At 50.4% G+C, this 13,277-nt stretch overlaps 3 non-coding genes and 3 pseudogenes across 3 annotated transcripts; all 6 read right to left on the bottom strand.

Moving 5' to 3' along the window:
• Window positions 1–1,335: 1,335 nt before the first annotated feature.
• LOC142288375 (U2 spliceosomal RNA) lies at window positions 1,336–1,526 on the bottom strand. Its single transcript, XR_012749152.1, has one exon. It is a non-coding gene; the product is annotated as a U2 spliceosomal RNA (small nuclear RNA).
• A 1,387-nt stretch (window positions 1,527–2,913) lies between these two features.
• LOC142288363 (U2 spliceosomal RNA) lies at window positions 2,914–3,104 on the bottom strand. Its single transcript, XR_012749141.1, has one exon. It is a non-coding gene; the product is annotated as a U2 spliceosomal RNA (small nuclear RNA).
• Window positions 3,105–4,491: 1,387 nt separating this feature from the next.
• On the bottom strand, window positions 4,492–4,682 carry LOC142288352 (U2 spliceosomal RNA). The gene has a single exon (XR_012749130.1). It is a non-coding gene; the product is annotated as a U2 spliceosomal RNA (small nuclear RNA).
• A 1,387-nt stretch (window positions 4,683–6,069) lies between these two features.
• On the bottom strand, window positions 6,070–6,271 carry LOC142288392 (U2 spliceosomal RNA; annotated as a pseudogene).
• A 5,440-nt stretch (window positions 6,272–11,711) lies between these two features.
• Window positions 11,712–11,801, bottom strand: LOC142288394 (U2 spliceosomal RNA; annotated as a pseudogene).
• Window positions 11,802–13,188: 1,387 nt separating this feature from the next.
• On the bottom strand, window positions 13,189–13,277 carry LOC142288395 (U2 spliceosomal RNA; annotated as a pseudogene; the record flags this gene model as incomplete).

Raw genomic sequence — 13,277 nt, 5'->3', positions numbered from 1 at the left:
CTTAGGGAGAGAGAGCGAGAGGGAGACAAACCCACGCCTACACAAGACATTTTGTCACCCAAGCCAACCCTTGAAAAGGCTGCTTTGCAGAGCCAAAACAAGAAGAATGGTGCGTTTTGCAGCCGCCGCCCACTGCAATGAATCTGAATAACTCCTCCTTTAGGGCGCAAGCAACTCCCTTCCCCCTTGCAGTCTTTCCAATTCACGATACAAAAAGACGGACAGGACAGGTTGCCTGACTTTCCGTCACTGCCACCCTTTGCCATCCTTACCCGTAGAAAGCCCTTTCATCATCCCCAAACCCTAATCTTTTCCCTTTCCTTCCCAGCCCCCAAACCCTGCCCTCTGTACCTTTCTCACCACCCGCTTCCCTTCTCCTGTCATCCCCCTACCACCCGGGAAAAAAAGAGATTGCCCCCTCCTTCCACTAGCCCACCCTCCCACCCAAAGAACAACTTCTTCTGCGCAGCTTGTTTTCTAGGCAGCAGCGCTATTGTGATGTCATCGGGGGGCATTGTGACAAGCCGCCAGTGTTCCGTCTCTTCATGTTGTGCACAGTTCAAACGGAAAATACATCAACAGGCAGACTACAGAAAAGCTTACTATCAAAGGTTAGAGGGGGGCTTTCTCAGAGGGCTTTTTACAGTTTTTCTATTCCCAATTAGCCGTTTAAGTGTACTTATTGAAAGTAGTAATTCTTTCATAGGCCGCCCTTTCTTAGTATTTGACGTTCCTTATATTGCGGTATGAGGCTTCGCAGTAGGTTGCAAACATTCATCACCCATGACTGTCCCCAATTGAGCTCAGAAGCTCAATGTCTATCATGACCTCTCTTTTAGAATGTCCAAGAGCAAGCAAACTATTCCTCCAGGAGAGGGCGCCAACAGACTACTAAAGAGATCATCATTACTCAAAGAAAACCCCAAAAACCAATGCATGATAGGAATAAACAGGTAACTTTCTTTGGAGTGGAAGCGGAGAGATCGCACCAGATGCCAATTCTAGATGTTATCACACCTGTGGTCACTGCAGCAGCAGGTGAATCCACTTTGTCCAAAAGGGATCTATTCCATTCAATTGCAAATGATCTAGATAAGACAGAGAACTGCAGCACGGGGACATAGCCGAGTTGGTCAGGTTGAGTGGTGATGAGTTTGCTATTTGGATGAATAAAGAAAGTCAAAAGTGTGAAAGATAAAAAACAAAAGGAGGAAGTGTGAAAAGTGAATGGGCCAAATTGAGGTGCATATGAAGACGTATGCTTTCTTCCAATTCATTAAATCGGGCTAATATGAATCAGGTGAATTGAGTTCTGCTTTTGGAAACTGGGTTAAGAAGGGGTGCACCGTTCCTGGAGGTACTGCAATACCAGGTCAATGCGTGGAGTGGACAGAGCAAGCTCTTTTTCCATCTCCCTGTTCTAAAAATCCATTTAATATATGGTCCCCAGATAGGGGACGTATCAGATATTAAACTGATAAGAACAGATACTACACTTGATCTTAGCCAAAAGGCCGAGAAGCGATAACCAGAATTGGTTTGGGCCTCGAGTGGCACCCTGGCCTATGCCGGACACATCTTAGGGAGAGAGAGCGAGAGGGAGACAAACCCACGCCTACACAAGACATTTTGTCACCCAAGCCAACCCTTGAAAAGGCTGCTTTGCAGAGCCAAAACAAGAAGAATGGTGCGTTTTGCAGCCGCCGCCCACTGCAATGAATCTGAATAACTCCTCCTTTAGGGCGCAAGCAACTCCCCTCCCCCTTGCAGTCTTTCCAATTCACGATACAAAAAGACGGACAGGACAGGTTGCCTGACTTTCCGTCACTGCCACCCTTTGCCATCCTTACCCGTAGAAAGCCCTTTCATCATCCCCAAACCCTAATCTTTTCCCTTTCCTTCCCAGCCCCCAAACCCTGCCCTCTGTACCTTTCTCACCACCCGCTTCCCTTCTCCTGTCATCCCCCTACCACCCGGGAAAAAAAGAGATTGCCCCCTCCTTCCACTAGCCCACCCTCCCACCCAAAGAACAACTTCTTCTGCGCAGCTTGTTTTCTAGGCAGCAGCGCTATTGTGATGTCATCGGGGGGCATTGTGACAAGCCGCCAGTGTTCCGTCTCTTCATGTTGTGCACAGTTCAAACGGAAAATACATCAACAGGCAGACTACAGAAAAGCTTACTATCAAAGGTTAGAGGGGGGCTTTCTCAGAGGGCTTTTTACAGTTTTTCTATTCCCAATTAGCCGTTTAAGTGTACTTATTGAAAGTAGTAATTCTTTCATAGGCCGCCCTTTCTTAGTATTTGACGTTCCTTATATTGCGGTATGAGGCTTCGCAGTAGGTTGCAAACATTCATCACCCATGACTGTCCCCAATTGAGCTCAGAAGCTCAATGTCTATCATGACCTCTCTTTTAGAATGTCCAAGAGCAAGCAAACTATTCCTCCAGGAGAGGGCGCCAACAGACTACTAAAGAGATCATCATTACTCAAAGAAAACCCCAAAAACCAATGCATGATAGGAATAAACAGGTAACTTTCTTTGGAGTGGAAGCGGAGAGATCGCACCAGATGCCAATTCTAGATGTTATCACACCTGTGGTCACTGCAGCAGCAGGTGAATCCACTTTGTCCAAAAGGGATCTATTCCATTCAATTGCAAATGATCTAGATAAGACAGAGAACTGCAGCACGGGGACATAGCCGAGTTGGTCAGGTTGAGTGGTGATGAGTTTGCTATTTGGATGAATAAAGAAAGTCAAAAGTGTGAAAGATAAAAAACAAAAGGAGGAAGTGTGAAAAGTGAATGGGCCAAATTGAGGTGCATATGAAGACGTATGCTTTCTTCCAATTCATTAAATCGGGCTAATATGAATCAGGTGAATTGAGTTCTGCTTTTGGAAACTGGGTTAAGAAGGGGTGCACCGTTCCTGGAGGTACTGCAATACCAGGTCAATGCGTGGAGTGGACAGAGCAAGCTCTTTTTCCATCTCCCTGTTCTAAAAATCCATTTAATATATGGTCCCCAGATAGGGGACGTATCAGATATTAAACTGATAAGAACAGATACTACACTTGATCTTAGCCAAAAGGCCGAGAAGCGATAACCAGAATTGGTTTGGGCCTCGAGTGGCACCCTGGCCTATGCCGGACACATCTTAGGGAGAGAGAGCGAGAGGGAGACAAACCCACGCCTACACAAGACATTTTGTCACCCAAGCCAACCCTTGAAAAGGCTGCTTTGCAGAGCCAAAACAAGAAGAATGGTGCGTTTTGCAGCCGCCGCCCACTGCAATGAATCTGAATAACTCCTCCTTTAGGGCGCAAGCAACTCCCCTCCCCCTTGCAGTCTTTCCAATTCACGATACAAAAAGACGGACAGGACAGGTTGCCTGACTTTCCGTCACTGCCACCCTTTGCCATCCTTACCCGTAGAAAGCCCTTTCATCATCCCCAAACCCTAATCTTTTCCCTTTCCTTCCCAGCCCCCAAACCCTGCCCTCTGTACCTTTCTCACCACCCGCTTCCCTTCTCCTGTCATCCCCCTACCACCCGGGAAAAAAAGAGATTGCCCCCTCCTTCCACTAGCCCACCCTCCCACCCAAAGAACAACTTCTTCTGCGCAGCTTGTTTTCTAGGCAGCAGCGCTATTGTGATGTCATCGGGGGGCATTGTGACAAGCCGCCAGTGTTCCGTCTCTTCATGTTGTGCACAGTTCAAACGGAAAATACATCAACAGGCAGACTACAGAAAAGCTTACTATCAAAGGTTAGAGGGGGGCTTTCTCAGAGGGCTTTTTACAGTTTTTCTATTCCCAATTAGCCGTTTAAGTGTACTTATTGAAAGTAGTAATTCTTTCATAGGCCGCCCTTTCTTAGTATTTGACGTTCCTTATATTGCGGTATGAGGCTTCGCAGTAGGTTGCAAACATTCATCACCCATGACTGTCCCCAATTGAGCTCAGAAGCTCAATGTCTATCATGACCTCTCTTTTAGAATGTCCAAGAGCAAGCAAACTATTCCTCCAGGAGAGGGCGCCAACAGACTACTAAAGAGATCATCATTACTCAAAGAAAACCCCAAAAACCAATGCATGATAGGAATAAACAGGTAACTTTCTTTGGAGTGGAAGCGGAGAGATCGCACCAGATGCCAATTCTAGATGTTATCACACCTGTGGTCACTGCAGCAGCAGGTGAATCCACTTTGTCCAAAAGGGATCTATTCCATTCAATTGCAAATGATCTAGATAAGACAGAGAACTGCAGCACGGGGACATAGCCGAGTTGGTCAGGTTGAGTGGTGATGAGTTTGCTATTTGGATGAATAAAGAAAGTCAAAAGTGTGAAAGATAAAAAACAAAAGGAGGAAGTGTGAAAAGTGAATGGGCCAAATTGAGGTGCATATGAAGACGTATGCTTTCTTCCAATTCATTAAATCGGGCTAATATGAATCAGGTGAATTGAGTTCTGCTTTTGGAAACTGGGTTAAGAAGGGGTGCACCGTTCCTGGAGGTACTGCAATACCAGGTCAATGCGTGGAGTGGACAGAGCAAGCTCTTTTTCCATCTCCCTGTTCTAAAAATCCATTTAATATATGGTCCCCAGATAGGGGACGTATCAGATATTAAACTGATAAGAACAGATACTACACTTGATCTTAGCCAAAAGGCCGAGAAGCGATAACCAGAATTGGTTTGGGCCTCGAGTGGCACCCTGGCCTATGCCGGACACATCTTAGGGAGAGAGAGCGAGAGGGAGACAAACCCACGCCTACACAAGACATTTTGTCACCCAAGCCAACCCTTGAAAAGGCTGCTTTGCAGAGCCAAAACAAGAAGAATGGTGCGTTTTGCAGCCGCCGCCCACTGCAATGAATCTGAATAACTCCTCCTTTAGGGCGCAAGCAACTCCCCTCCCCCTTGCAGTCTTTCCAATTCACGATACAAAAAGACGGACAGGACAGGTTGCCTGACTTTCCGTCACTGCCACCCTTTGCCATCCTTACCCGTAGAAAGCCCTTTCATCATCCCCAAACCCTAATCTTTTCCCTTTCCTTCCCAGCCCCCAAACCCTGCCCTCTGTACCTTTCTCACCACCCGCTTCCCTTCTCCTGTCATCCCCCTACCACCCGGGAAAAAAAGAGATTGCCCCCTCCTTCCACTAGCCCACCCTCCCACCCAAAGAACAACTTCTTCTGCGCAGCTTGTTTTCTAGGCAGCAGCGCTATTGTGATGTCATCGGGGGGCATTGTGACAAGCCGCCAGTGTTCCGTCTCTTCATGTTGTGCACAGTTCAAACGGAAAATACATCAACAGGCAGACTACAGAAAAGCTTACTATCAAAGGTTAGAGGGGGGCTTTCTCAGAGGGCTTTTTACAGTTTTTCTATTCCCAATTAGCCGTTTAAGTGTACTTATTGAAAGTAGTAATTCTTTCATAGGCCGCCCTTTCTTAGTATTTGACGTTCCTTATATTGCGGTATGAGGCTTCGCAGTAGGTTGCAAACATTCATCACCCATGACTGTCCCCAATTGAGCTCAGAAGCTCAATGTCTATCATGACCTCTCTTTTAGAATGTCCAAGAGCAAGCAAACTATTCCTCCAGGAGAGGGCGCCAACAGACTACTAAAGAGATCATCATTACTCAAAGAAAACCCCAAAAACCAATGCATGATAGGAATAAACAGGTAACTTTCTTTGGAGTGGAAGCGGAGAGATCGCACCAGATGCCAATTCTAGATGTTATCACACCTGTGGTCACTGCAGCAGCAGGTGAATCCACTTTGTCCAAAAGGGATCTATTCCATTCAATTGCAAATGATCTAGATAAGACAGAGAACTGCAGCACGGGGACATAGCCGAGTTGGTCAGGTTGAGTGGTGATGAGTTTGCTATTTGGATGAATAAAGAAAGTCAAAAGTGTGAAAGATAAAAAACAAAAGGAGGAAGTGTGAAAAGTGAATGGGCCAAATTGAGGTGCATATGAAGACGTATGCTTTCTTCCAATTCATTAAATCGGGCTAATATGAATCAGGTGAATTGAGTTCTGCTTTTGGAAACTGGGTTAAGAAGGGGTGCACCGTTCCTGGAGGTACTGCAATACCAGGTCAATGCGTGGAGTGGACAGAGCAAGCTCTTTTTCCATCTCCCTGTTCTAAAAATCCATTTAATATATGGTCCCCAGATAGGGGACGTATCAGATATTAAACTGATAAGAACAGATTTGATTTAACAGCATCTTTATTATCATGCACTACTCACAAAAAGGTAACAAACCGTGTACAGTGCCGCAGCCCCGTACACACAGAAATATACAATCCTTCTTACATAGCCATAGAGTACGACGCACTAAACTATACATCACGCTCCTATGCTTATCCATAACACTCAAGCTGAAAGAAAAAGTTAGACAATAAATAACGACGAACCGGCGATTGGGGGATGGGGGTAGGGGAAAAGGGGGATAGGGTGGGGAAATCACAGGCCCGAAGCTTTATTGAAAGACGCACATAACGGGAAAAGGAGGGAGGGGGCATGGAAGAGGTCTAAACCTCCTCCTCGGCGCTGTCGTCCGGACTGTCCATGATGGAATAGTCTCTGAGCAGGCTGTGGATCAGCCTGCGGCAATCCTGGATAGACATCCTCTCCCTCTTCAAGATGAGCCGGTTCCTGGCGACCCAAATAGCGTCCTTAAAGCAGTTCATAAGGCGCCAAGCCTCCTGGATGGCTCCAACGGTGTGAGTCCCAGGGAAGAGTCCATAAAGTACGGAATGGTACGATAGGCTCCCTCTGGGGACGGAGTTCCTCAGGTCATCCTCCAGGGCAACCAACAGGCGCTGTGCGAAACGGCAGTCCCAAAAGGCGTGCAGCGATGTTTCCTCCACGAAGGGGCACCTTGGGCAGTACCGGGTTTTGCACAGGTTCCGGGCGTGCATGAATGACCGGACGGGCAGTCCGCCCTGTATCGCCATCCATGACAAGTCCTTGTGCCCGTTGGTCAATCCAGCCGATGACACGTTTGTCCAAACAGTCTCCAGTGTGTCGTGATGAAGTCCTGGAATGTTCTCCATTTCGTCCTTGGCTCTGATGAGTTTGTGGATAGTCTTTGGCTTCCACAAATCAGGCTTGAGTCCCTCCAGTTGGTGTTCCCTCACAAACCGAACCACGTCTCCGTAGAACCATGGCGCCGTCCAGTTGTAGGGGAAGGAGCTGTCCCACTTGTCCCAGCCTAACCGTCTCCAAAGGGGGAGCAGGAAGAAGCGAGACATGGACTCACCCGCGGAACCTCTCTTGACTCGCAGAGTTCGGCGAACGCAGTCACATACGAAGGAGGATCGCAGGAGGGTGGGGATATCGGGTACGCCCTTCCCACCCTTGCGAGGATCCTTGTACATGATGCTCCGCTTTACTCTGTCCATCTTGGATCCCCAGACAAAACGAAACACCGTCCTGGTAATGGCCCTGCACACGGTGGCAAGGGGGGGCCAGGCCTGGGCCGTGTACTGCAGCACGGGCAGTACCTCGTTACGCAGGACCAGTGCTTTGCCCTCACAGGTGAGGCGTCTGAGGCTCCACAGACCGATCCGTTGGGTGATCTTGGTCAAGCGTTCCTCCCAGGACTTGAGGGCTGCTCCTTCCTTCCCGAACCAGACTCCAAGAACCTTGATGAAATCCGGCTGGATGCTGAAAGGGAAGGGGGCGGAAGAGGCCGGCTGCCAGTCCCCGAAGAGCATGGCTTCCGACTTCCCGCAGTTGACTTTGGCTCCCGAAGCCCGTCCGAAGGTCTCACAGGTCTGGACGAGGGTGTCGACTGAGCGCCGGTCCGCGCAGAAGACGGTCACGTCGTCCATGTAGAGCGAGCACTTGACCTCGAAGCGTTCTGGTCCTGGTGCGGTGATCCCTCTGATCTCTCCATTCCGCCGGATAGCCTCTGCAAAGAGTTCTATAACACAAACAAAAAGAAGAGGTGACAGAGGACAGCCTTGTCTGACCCCTGAGAGGACCGGGAAGGGGTCAGTCTTCCAGCCGTTTACCAACACCGAGCTGTGAATATCAAAATACATTAGTTGGACATACAAGCAAAACATGTTACCCAAACCTAACCTGTGCAGAGCTTTGCCCAGGAACTCATGGGAAACACGGTCGAAGGCCTTTTCCTGATCCAACGAGATCAGGGCTGCGTGCACCCGGCGGGCTTTGATGTACTCGACCGTGTCCCGCATGAGAGCCAGGCTGTCTGCGATGCGACGTCCGGGGATGCCGCAGGTCTGATCCGGGTGGATGATCCGTCCGATAACAGTCTTCAATCTCGTTGCCATCGTCTTGGCCAGGATCTTGTAGTCGACGTTCAGAAGGGTGATGGGACGCCAATTCTTCAGGTCGCACCTCTCTCCTTTACGCTTGTACAGGATCGTGACCATTCCTTCCCTCAGAGATGGAGGCATTCTGCCCTCCACCACCATCTCCTCATACAGCCCTAACAGGTCCGGACAGATTAGGTCTCCCAGCGCTACATAGAGCTCTGCTGGGAGGCCGTCACTGCCCGGTGTCCTGCCAGAACTAAAGGATTTGGCGGCCGAGAGCAGCTCGTCCACCGTCAGAGGAACATCTATGGCCGCCGCGTCTGCAGGGTCAAGATGGTTAGTGATACCTGACAGGAACTTATCGGCGGCCTCGGGGTCAGTAGTCTTGCGGGCGTAGAGTTCGCTGTAGAAGTCGCTGACGACCTTCATCACGTTCTCTTTCCCGCGTCGCATGCTGCCACTCTCGTCTCGTAGTTCATTCATGGGCGTGTGACCGGCGTGGAGTTTCCTGAAAAAGAACGAGTTACATTTCTCACCCTTCTCCAGGTTCTCCACTTTGGAACGGAAGACAATTCGCTCGGACTCCTCCTCGAAGTGCCTTTTCAGGCTCCTCTTAGTCTCCTCCAGCTCCTCTCTCACGTCCCAGCCGCATCGAAGAAGGTCCTGCAGGGAACGCAGCTCACGCTGGAGTCTCCTGAAGTCCCTCCTCTTCAGACCCGCCTGTTGTTGACTCTTTGCCTGAAAGAAGAAACGGAACTCGAGTTTAACGTATTCCCACCAGTCAGAAACAGACTGGAAGCCCGCCTTGTAGGCCCGCCACGTGGAGTAGGCAGCTCTAAGCTCCTCCAGAATCTCACCCTTTTCCAGCAGAGAGCAGTTCAGCTTCCAGGAGCCCGGGCCAATGGGGAAGCCATGGCCCAGCACACCTTGAAAGTGAATGGCTCTGTGGTCAGAGAAGAAGCAGGGGACCATCGAGTGCCCACTCCGCCCAACCGCCCGAGAGGTAAACACAAAGTCAATCCTGGAACGCAGCGAGCCATCGGATCGGCACCATGAATAGTTCACGGATCCGTGTCCGATGGAGCCAACAACGTCCACAAGAGAGGCTTCGGTCACCATCTCAATGAGCAGTTTGGATGTGACGTCCAACTTGGCAGCCGTTCCAGAACTGCGTCCATCCTCCTCAATCGGGCAGTTGAAATCCCCGGCCATCACTACCGTCCTGGCGGTAGCGAGCTGAGGGCGCAGGGCTTGGAGGAGCTCCAGTCGATCGCTCTTCACAGGAGAAGCGTACACATTGATGAACCTGACAGGTTCTCCCGCCCAGGTGCCATCCACGAGCAGTAACCTGCCGCAGACGATTTCCTGAACAGAGTCCAATGTGAAGGCGCTTCCCCTGATCAGCACGGCGACCCCCGCGGACCTACAGTCGCCTCCGCCGGACCAGTAGGATGGGCCATGGGTCCACTCCCTGGCCAGATGGTTGAAGGACCTAGAGGAGGGAAGGGAGCATTCCTGCAGGAAAAATACATCACTAGACTGAGTGTTAAGGAACGCAAAAATTGTCTGACGTCGGAACTTGTCTCTGATGCTCCTAACATTAATGGAAAAGGTGTTAATGTTAGCAGTCATTGGAGGAAAGAGAAAGTTAGCGCAGGCGGTGTGCCTTAGTTACCACTCCGGTCGGGCGGTTCTTCCTCTTTGGCACCTGCTGGTAAGGGTATCTCCAGCAGACCCTCTTCTTCTAGCTGATCGAGCAGGGATGGTGCCTCAGTGGCTTCCGACTCCTCCATTTCTTCTTCGGCCACAAGGGACTCCACCATCTGCTCCAACACGTCCGGTTCTGGGAGGAGGCCATCCTCCTCTTCCTGGGGTGGATTGGGATCCACAATGAACAGCTTGGAAGGTTCTGCGACAGGACTATCTTCCACCTTCCTTTTCCTTTGGCCTGTACCTGAGGAGACAAGAGCTGGAAAATCCTCCTCGGTGAAAAGTGCAAGAGTGCTGAGGTCCTCTGCTCTCATGGTCTGGGGAGGTAGAGTGGGCTTTGGGGGGGGGGTGAGGAGACCAACTGAGGAGTAGGGAAATGAGGTGGAGGTAGTGGAATCCTCAGTAGGGTTGGCCGGGGGGGGAGGGGTTTGGACAGGGGTGACAGGGGGGGGGACCAGGGAGGGGGCAACAGTTTTCTTACCCTTTTTCCTGGACTCCGTGGCTGCTGGGGCATCGGCTGGAGCCACGGTCGCCGGGTTCTTGGCCGCCTTGTCCTTGGCCTCTGTGGCCTTGGTCGTAGCTGCCTTGGTCGACGAAGCTGTGACTACCCGATACTGGGTCACCGCGGCAACCCTTGCCCAGGATTTCTCCCGCTGTGGGCAGTCCTTGTAAAGGTGGTCCGCCTGTCCACATAGGTTGCAAGTCTTCTTCTTTGGGCAGTCCTTGGAGCTGTGTCCCGTCACCCGGCAAACCCTGCAGGCGTCCTCCTTGCAGGTCTTCATCGAATGCCCTTTCCCGCCACATTTCCTGCAGTTGTGTGGCATGTCCGGGTAGTAGATGAGACCAAAGGAGTTTCCCAGAGAGAATGTCGGGGGCAGGTGCTGGAGACCATCCTCGGATGCTGGTTCCCTGTAGAGTCGAACGGTTACTGACCACTTACCCGTCCAGAATCCATTGCCGTTAAGGATGTGGGATGGCTCCCTCACCACTGTGCAGAGACGTCCCAGGAACGTGGAGATGTCTCTTCCTGGGGTGTGCGGGTTCCGCATGGAGACCATGATCCTCTTCTCATCCCTCTGTATAGGACAGGATCCTAAAAAAGAATGAAAAGGGGAGTCCGGCATCGCTGCGTTCATCGCCTCCCAGTATCTCCTGCAGGCATTCACCGTGGCAAAGGTTACCAGAAAAATGCCAGTCATGAAGGTCTGGACACTCAGGGTTTCCGCCCTGGAGAAGCCCTGATCCAGAATCATCTTCTTGCAGAACACGTCGCTGGACATGTCCGGCAACCTACCATCCACCGCCTTTAGCTTCAGGGCGACCGTCTGCCGCATCCAAGGCTCCAGGGTTGGAGCCTTTTCAGGCGGCGTCCGGGCTCCCTCCGGCTGGCTGGCGTCGGAGGTAGGGGCCTCTTGGGCCGAAGAAGCCTCTGGATGAGCCTTCCTGGAGGTCCCTGGGTCCTGAGCCTTCTTGGCTGCCTTCTCTGGCTTGCTTGCCATGGCTGGTTCCTGCTTGAGTTCCCGGAGCTGGATCTTGGATTCTTCTCCGGGTGTCTTCTCCCGCTGTGTTCCTCCTCGAAGTTCCTCTGGTCTCCCCAAGTCTTCTCCGAGCCTTTGTCTTCTTGCTTCTTTCTGCCAAGCTCTTCTTCCGTCCGATCTCCCTCTTCCGGTCTCGGCTGGGCTTCGGAGCTCGTCTCCCTGATCGTATCTCGTCAAGTGTAGCTAGCTCAGTTTGTTCTGATAAGAACAGATACTACACTTGATCTTAGCCAAAAGGCCGAGAAGCGATAACCAGAATTGGTTTGGGCCTCGAGTGGCACCCTGGCCTATGCCGGACACATCTTAGGGAGAGAGAGCGAGAGGGAGACAAACCCACGCCTACACAAGACATTTTGTCACCCAAGCCAACCCTTGAAAAGGCTGCTTTGCAGAGCCAAAACAAGAAGAATGGTGCGTTTTGCAGCCGCCGCCCACTGCAATGAATCTGAATAACTCCTCCTTTAGGGCGCAAGCAACTCCCCTCCCCCTTGCAGTCTTTCCAATTCACGATACAAAAAGACGGACAGGACAGGTTGCCTGACTTTCCGTCACTGCCACCCTTTGCCATCCTTACCCGTAGAAAGCCCTTTCATCATCCCCAAACCCTAATCTTTTCCCTTTCCTTCCCAGCCCCCAAACCCTGCCCTCTGTACCTTTCTCACCACCCGCTTCCCTTCTCCTGTCATCCCCCTACCACCCGGGAAAAAAAGAGATTGCCCCCTCCTTCCACTAGCCCACCCTCCCACCCAAAGAACAACTTCTTCTGCGCAGCTTGTTTTCTAGGCAGCAGCGCTATTGTGATGTCATCGGGGGGCATTGTGACAAGCCGCCAGTGTTCCGTCTCTTCATGTTGTGCACAGTTCAAACGGAAAATACATCAACAGGCAGACTACAGAAAAGCTTACTATCAAAGGTTAGAGGGGGGCTTTCTCAGAGGGCTTTTTACAGTTTTTCTATTCCCAATTAGCCGTTTAAGTGTACTTATTGAAAGTAGTAATTCTTTCATAGGCCGCCCTTTCTTAGTATTTGACGTTCCTTATATTGCGGTATGAGGCTTCGCAGTAGGTTGCAAACATTCATCACCCATGACTGTCCCCAATTGAGCTCAGAAGCTCAATGTCTATCATGACCTCTCTTTTAGAATGTCCAAGAGCAAGCAAACTATTCCTCCAGGAGAGGGCGCCAACAGACTACTAAAGAGATCATCATTACTCAAAGAAAACCCCAAAAACCAATGCATGATAGGAATAAACAGGTAACTTTCTTTGGAGTGGAAGCGGAGAGATCGCACCAGATGCCAATTCTAGATGTTATCACACCTGTGGTCACTGCAGCAGCAGGTGAATCCACTTTGTCCAAAAGGGATCTATTCCATTCAATTGCAAATGATCTAGATAAGACAGAGAACTGCAGCACGGGGACATAGCCGAGTTGGTCAGGTTGAGTGGTGATGAGTTTGCTATTTGGATGAATAAAGAAAGTCAAAAGTGTGAAAGATAAAAAACAAAAGGAGGAAGTGTGAAAAGTGAATGGGCCAAATTGAGGTGCATATGAAGACGTATGCTTTCTTCCAATTCATTAAATCGGGCTAATATGAATCAGGTGAATTGAGTTCTGCTTTTGGAAACTGGGTTAAGAAGGGGTGCACCGTTCCTGGAGGTACTGCAATACCAGGTCAATGCGTGGAGTGGACAGAGCAAGCTCTTTTTCCATCTCCCTGTTCTAA

Source organism: Anomaloglossus baeobatrachus, unplaced genomic scaffold, assembly GCF_048569485.1.
Source record: "Anomaloglossus baeobatrachus isolate aAnoBae1 unplaced genomic scaffold, aAnoBae1.hap1 Scaffold_821, whole genome shotgun sequence".
Lineage (NCBI taxonomy): Eukaryota > Metazoa > Chordata > Amphibia > Anura > Aromobatidae > Anomaloglossus > Anomaloglossus baeobatrachus.
Note: the sequence above shows the minus strand (reverse complement) of the source record. Positions and strands in the feature narration are given on the sequence as shown.